This window comes from Chenopodium album, chromosome 1, assembly GCF_948465745.1.
Source record: "Chenopodium album chromosome 1, dcCheAlbu1.1, whole genome shotgun sequence".
Classification (NCBI taxonomy): domain Eukaryota; kingdom Viridiplantae; phylum Streptophyta; class Magnoliopsida; order Caryophyllales; family Amaranthaceae; genus Chenopodium; species Chenopodium album.
This window is the reverse complement of record NC_137834.1, coordinates 56,051,010-56,058,191: the sequence shown is the minus strand read 5'-3', so window position 1 is coordinate 56,058,191 and position 7,182 is coordinate 56,051,010.

The following is a 7,182-nucleotide window of genomic DNA, read 5'->3' as shown; positions in this document are numbered from 1 at the left end:
CCTAATTTTTTTTTGCTATTTATTATCCTAAAATTAATTAATTGTAAAATAACTATCTAATAGGATTTTTCGGCTATTAAACTCACAAGCTAGAGACACACGCTACGCGTGTTCAATATAAGAAATTATTAATATACTCATAATATTATTATTGTAGCTTTTTCCTAATTCAATACTTACATAAAATTTTAAATTAAAGATTTATATTAGACTCGTTTAAAAAAAAAATAAAATTAGACAATAACATATTTACTCATTTTTGTATCATCAACCTTAAAAATATGATTGTTGAATTTTTTTTTTTTTTTTTGGGTATAAATTAAAAGATTCAAGATGAGAGTGTCAACATCTATAGTAATACTACGTATATAGGTAGATGTTCATTTTTTTTCTTCTTTGTAATATATATGAATATGGTATATGATGAATTTATAACTATATACTTCCTCCGTTTTTTAATAGTTGCAACAGTTTGACTTTTACACTATTTATGTATGCTTTGACTAATTTTGACGGTTTATATTTAAGTAAAAATATAGTCATATGAGATCTTGTTAGATTCGTCTCGACTTATACAATTTTAATATTAAATGTTTACAATTTTTACATGTCGGGAATTAAAGATATTAACGATTGATAACATGCATCGGCAAGCGTGAAAAGAGAAGTGTTGCAACTGTAAAAAAAAAAATAATAAAAAAAAAAATAAAAAAGAGGAAGTATGTATTAATATTCCTTTTTTTATACTAAAAAAATTTTATAGTTATCTTTCAACAAAGTTAAATGTGGTTCCTTTCAATTAAAAATAAAAAATAAAAAATCTATATGTGGCCTGGGAAGTTTATGGATAGTTTTGTTTAATGAAAAGTAGATAATTTTGGTTTATGGGTAGTTTGTTGGTTTGTTTTTATATTTTTTTTCTATGAAAAGTAGAAAATATAGCTATCTTTTTAATCTACAAAAGACCATAAATTTTTTTTTTAAGGTTATAAAATTTACATGCTAAATGTGGGTGGATGTGACAGTTTTTTTTTTATTTAAAAATTATTTATATCTTGTTATTGAATATATATAAATGAAGTAGTTTTTTAAAAAAATAAATAAATAAAAATTATGTATAAACAATTTTTTTTTTTTTTGAAAAGTCATTCATTTGTGAGTGATTATGAACTTATTATTTTAAAAAAAAAACTTAAGTATAAGTAATTTTGCAATTGAGAAGGGCAGTTTGGAAACAGTCAAATTTATCAACCAAGATGTCCTTTCTCTTTATACAGTACTATAGATAAATGACGTCATTAAACGGCCTAACCTCTAATTATATCATTTTAGTGCGAATTATCCTAATTTCCCTAAGGGAAGGGTAGAAAAGTTGTTAATTACTTAATAAATATTAATTTACAATATTTTATTCAAAAGAAATATTAATTTACAATAAAGTTGTTAATTACTTAATATATTATTGGCAATAGTTCATGACGTTATAAGTTAGCATAGCCCAATACTTAAAATGTATTCTTAACTCATAATTATATTTTGTGTATCTATACTATATACTAAAGTAATTATCTCTATAGTACACTTGGCATTGCCTCATAAGAGCATGAATATTGGAGAGGATATATGTCCTCTTGTATGGTACTTTTGCTGATTTGGAGTAATCCTCTTTGATGTTAGGTAGTGTAGAGGATCCTTAAGGGGAAGAGGATTCTCAATCATCCTCATCTGGTGAAGGACTATTCACCTCGTCCTTTATTTGTGCCAAAAGGATGGAGCAAATCAGCAAAAACTAACCGTTTGAGCATTTTTGTTTCACAAACGGCAACGTTTTGCTCATTAAAAAAAAAGAAATTGAAAACTTACTGACACATATGGCAGAAACTTGAAAGTAGCAAAAGCAAGTGCAACGGCTTGAATTTCAATTTGGCCTCCAATTGCTTGACAAGTGTCAACCTTTTTTATACAGAATTCTCAGCAGAATACTTGAGGAAACCAACCCCTGAAGATATGAATCGCCTTCTAAGAGAAGGAGAGGAAAGAGGTTTTCCTGGTATGTTGGGAAGTATCGACTGCATGCATTGGGAGTGGAAAAATTGTCCAGTGGGGTGGAAAGGGATGTACCAAGGGCGATCAAAAACGGCGACGGTTATCTTAGAAGTTGTTGCATCTTGTGCTTTGTGGATATTGCATGCCTTATTTGGAACACCTGGATCCTGCAACGATATAAATGTCCTTCAACGTTCACCCGTCTTTGACAACGTTTTAAATGGTCGTGCTCCACAAATTCAGTTCACCGTGAATGGAAATACTTACAATCAGGGGTATTATCTCACATATGGGATCTACCCAAAATGGGCAACATTTAGAGATGTAATAACTGCGCCGTAAACCCCTAAACAACAATTGTTTACTACTAAACAAGAGAGTATTTGAAAAGATGTAGAACGTGCATTTGGAGTGTTGCAAGCTCGATTTTCCATTATAAGACGTCCTGCTTTGGCATGGAGTGTCGAAATGTTGTGGAAAATTGTTATGGCGTGTATTATCATGCACAATATGATCGTGGAAGATGAGCGCGAAAGTTATCTTAATTATTGGGATCCTAATGAGTTTGCTACTGAACAACCCGAGTATTTAGCAGGAACTTCAAACCGAAGAGCAACGACTTTCACCGTAAACCCGCGCTACCAAAATCATAATCTAACCACATTAATGGCAACACCAGAAAAACTCCACGATAAACAAACTCATATGTCACTTAAACAAGATCTGGTAGAACATTCGTGGGCAAGATTTGGGCATACTAGTAATCGTTAAGGAAAAAGGAGGATATTTAGTTATTTGTCTTTAATTTCTTGTATTTGTTGTACTTTAGTGTATCAATTAGTGTTTTTATTCCTAATTCCCTGTGTTATTGTATCAAAATGTTGGTAAAGTATAGTAATTATTATTATGTATGCTAATTATGAAATACTAATTATTATTATTATTATTATTATTATTATTATTATTATTATTATTATTATTATTATTATAATTATTATTATTATTATTATTATTATTATTGTTATTATTATTATTATTATTATTATTATTATTATTATTATTATTATTATTATTATTATTATATCTTATCATTAAAGAAATCAATAACAAATAATCAATAATAATATGGTGGGGCCATATTTATAGTATAAAATATATCAAGAGGATACCCTTTGATATGGGAAAAATAAATGGAAGAGAGGAAAGAGATAGTGGAAAATGAGGTCGATGAAAGAGAGTATAAGGTGTCAAAATAGGGTAAGGAGAGAGAATGAATGAGAGGATAAAATCATCCTCTCCAATATTCATGCTTTAAAAAATTTTCCCGCTAAAAAGTTTGTTACATTTTTTTTATTATTATTATTGAAAGAAGTTTGTTAAGGTTAGCCTTATAGTTGGGGAAGGGAATGATGCATGGCCATAGTAATTTAAATAAAATATTTAAGTATAAAAATGTTACGAAATACTATATAATACTACTGAATTGAGAACAAGAGTAAGCTTTTAATATTACAAAGACTAAAAATATTATCATCTGTATTGCTTCCTTCTCACATTACTTGCACTATAAAATGTCATAATACTAGGTTAGGTCACGTGCTAAGCATGATAATTTTCAATAACTATTTTTTTAACCTGACAATATATTAATTTTTTTACTTTCGTATGTTAAATTCAATCAATTGAATGCATAAGAACAATAAAAATGACAGGAAATTAAAAATTACATTAAGAATAATCAACATGTGTCGTTCAAGTATTATTGAAGTATCCATATTTTTTTTGGCATATGCTTAATAAACTTTAAAAATTACACAATATGGAGTAAGTTTGGTAAACTACCCAAAGAAGCTTTACTAGCTTCAATGATACAAGCATTACAAACAAACCTACATAACATCGTCCTTGCAAGAAACAGTCGGTTTGAAAACCGAAGTAATAGCCTTTGAATATGCTTGAGGAGGTACCCAACAATATCATTGTTATCTTTGTATCCCATGTACCATTGATCTTGAATAATGGAAATAAGAGCATAGAACACACAACTGTTGGTTAACAATAACACAAGCTCAAAAGGACATCAATAGCCCTTAACGTTAGGCAATAGGGGAAGGAACAACAGATGACCCAGACTTGATAATAACACACTAAGAGTCACTTGAACGAGTGACTCAATACCCTTAACTATGAGTATCTTTGACCTTTTTTCAAATAAAAAGACCATTACCATATTAAAAACCCCTAAAAAAAACTTATAGGAGCCCCCATATATAGTTGTAGAGTTTTGATTGATTGAAGTTCTAATCATAATTTATTCTAGAAAATAACAAAAGTATCATCATTTGTTGATTTGATATTCACATTTCATTGTTTAAGCGCCTTGTTGCTTCGAATGCTTAATTGTAACAAATAATCAACAAAAAATATATATATATATATATATATATAATCTTGTTGTAATATATAATCAAGAAAAAAAAAGTTACATATGTCACAAATTATGTTAAGAATAATATTTTTTATTTTTTACCTTAAGTTTATAGTTGTCAGATCAATATGTATTTTTTTTGGAAAGATATTCATCTAATTAATCCTTTTATTTTATTTTCTTTTTTTGAAGAATATTCATCAAATCTTATACGTACTATTACTTTGTATGTAATTATTATGTTATAAATATAAAAGATTTGTTTCCTTTTAAAAGGGACACACTAGGAGTGACATGTGTCATGGTAGGTAGGTGTGTCTTTAAGTATATAGTTATTGATTGATAATGTTTATTGCTACCTCCGTTAAATATGAGTTGCAAATTTGGAATTATTTATTTCTCCCAAATAATACCCCTAAAATGCAATTAATATTTAATGGATGTAGTATAATTTTTTTTTAATGTTTTTCTTACACACAATGATTTCGTTTTATATGTTTTTAAATAAACGAATAATGAGAGTATTTTTGTACTGTAAAACCGTGCATAACACGGATTCTAAGCTAGTATTTTACTATGATAGTTTATGGCATTAGCAAAATTTAAAAGGTTTTTTGAGGGAAAAAATAGCACTAGGAAGTGACATGTGTCATACTTGGTGTCTGTTTTATTATTATACTAGATTAGGTTCCGTGCTATGCACGGCAAGACGGTAATTCACTATTTTTAATCAAAAATAAAATAAACATCTGCTCTTTTGTGTGGCTAGCCACACCATGTGGTCGGTTGTAAAAGACTAAAAGAACAAAGTAACGCCCTATAATACTGGCCAAATAATCCTTATAACATTGATTGAGTAAACCCAATAATACTGACGAAGTGACCCCTGACGAAGTGACCCCTATAACACTAACCAGGTAACCCATATAACACTAACGAAGTAACCCCCATTATGACTAGTCACACCATGTGGCCTGCCACATATACGAATTTGTGTAAAAAGAAAAAACAAACATTTTTTTATTAAAAATAACATAGATAAAGTACAATGATAAAATGTTTATTATCTTCTTATTTTGGGTAAATAATGATGAAATAAAACATGAAATATAGCGAAAAAGTCCGTTTGACAAATGAAACTAAAACAACATGTTAGACCATACAAGTGTTAAAAATTCAATGATAAATGGGTATCAATTGTCTTTTTATTAACAAAATAATTATTTAAAATTAGATATTACACCATAATAACCCGACTTCATGATCCTTGGTCAATTTTTTTTTTCAAATATGATATTATATTAGAGATACATTTTTAAAAAATGAAATATTAATTAATCAAATTTTCTTACATGATTACATGCAAAGATAAGTGTTTTTAATGTTAAGCTATGTTGTTATACTTCCTTCTTTATTTTGTTATGTTTTTTGTATTAGAATTAGACGAGAAACCAATAATAATAATAATAATAATAATAATAATAATAATAATAATAATAATAATAATAATAATAATTTATGTCCCTACCTTATAAAAAGTATAAGAAAACTCTTAGAAAGTGCATGTTTTACCAGCTATACCCTCAAAAATATGTATTACATATAATTTGTATTTACATTTTTACCCTTATTGATATGTTTAATTTTTTTCACTAAACATGCATAAATTAATTCAAAGTTTTTTTAATTAATTTATTTTTTAAAAAGAAAAATATGTATGTATATGTATGATCGTTAATTGTCTTTATGCTTGTTGGTGACCAATGATTTTTATTCTCTTTTTTTTCACAACTAGGTGTAGTTTCCTTATTTATTTTTTTAAAAAAAATCATTAAAAAAAATTCAAAAATTTTAATTTTGTACCCTCTCTATAATTAGGTCCCTTGTAATTCCTCCACCCAGCACCCTTTCTTTCTCTAAATTGAGAATTTTTATTTGAAATTTCTGTCAAAATAATTCGATCACGATTAACCTATTTCACTTCTAATTGAATTGCTTGCAACGAGGCATCATTAAAGCCAACTTATTTAGTTTTGAGGATTAAGTATTAAAATTTTCCATGCACACTAATCTATGTTGGATACCAACACCCCTAGATTAGTGTTAATTTGAATTATGTAAAACATTTAAATAAATTTATTTTAGTAATTTAGAGGAATATGATTAATTATAATATCAACAATTTGTTAAGTCCTAAAACACTATCTAATTTTCTTGCTATTTGTGTTAATAATCAAGATTAATCAATAATTTATGAGAATTTGATAAACAACATTCGTCATGTGTTAGTCTAATCATGTATCACTATTAAACTAATTTTTCGTTTTAATGCTACTTATGTAAGCTAAACAAAACTACATTTATAGCTTATTCAAATGTGGTGAACACTAATACGTTATATCCTACAATATTTCATTAGCTTATTAAACTAATTCTTTTATGGATTTTAGTGAACAATGTCATAAACCTTTTGTGGAAATGCAAATCAATTTACCTATTGTGTTTAATAAGGTTATGCTATAATTGCTTGAGAAATTAGCATTTAAGCTTCTCATATTAATTGGTCTGTCTTTTTACTAACATAATTAATTAGGCAAGGTCGTAAAGGTGATCAGTGCTTTTGTATACCAATGACCAACGTGGGCGCTTGAGCATCTCACATCAACCCTTTTCTCTACCTTTCTAATTATGCTTGGTTTATGATGATA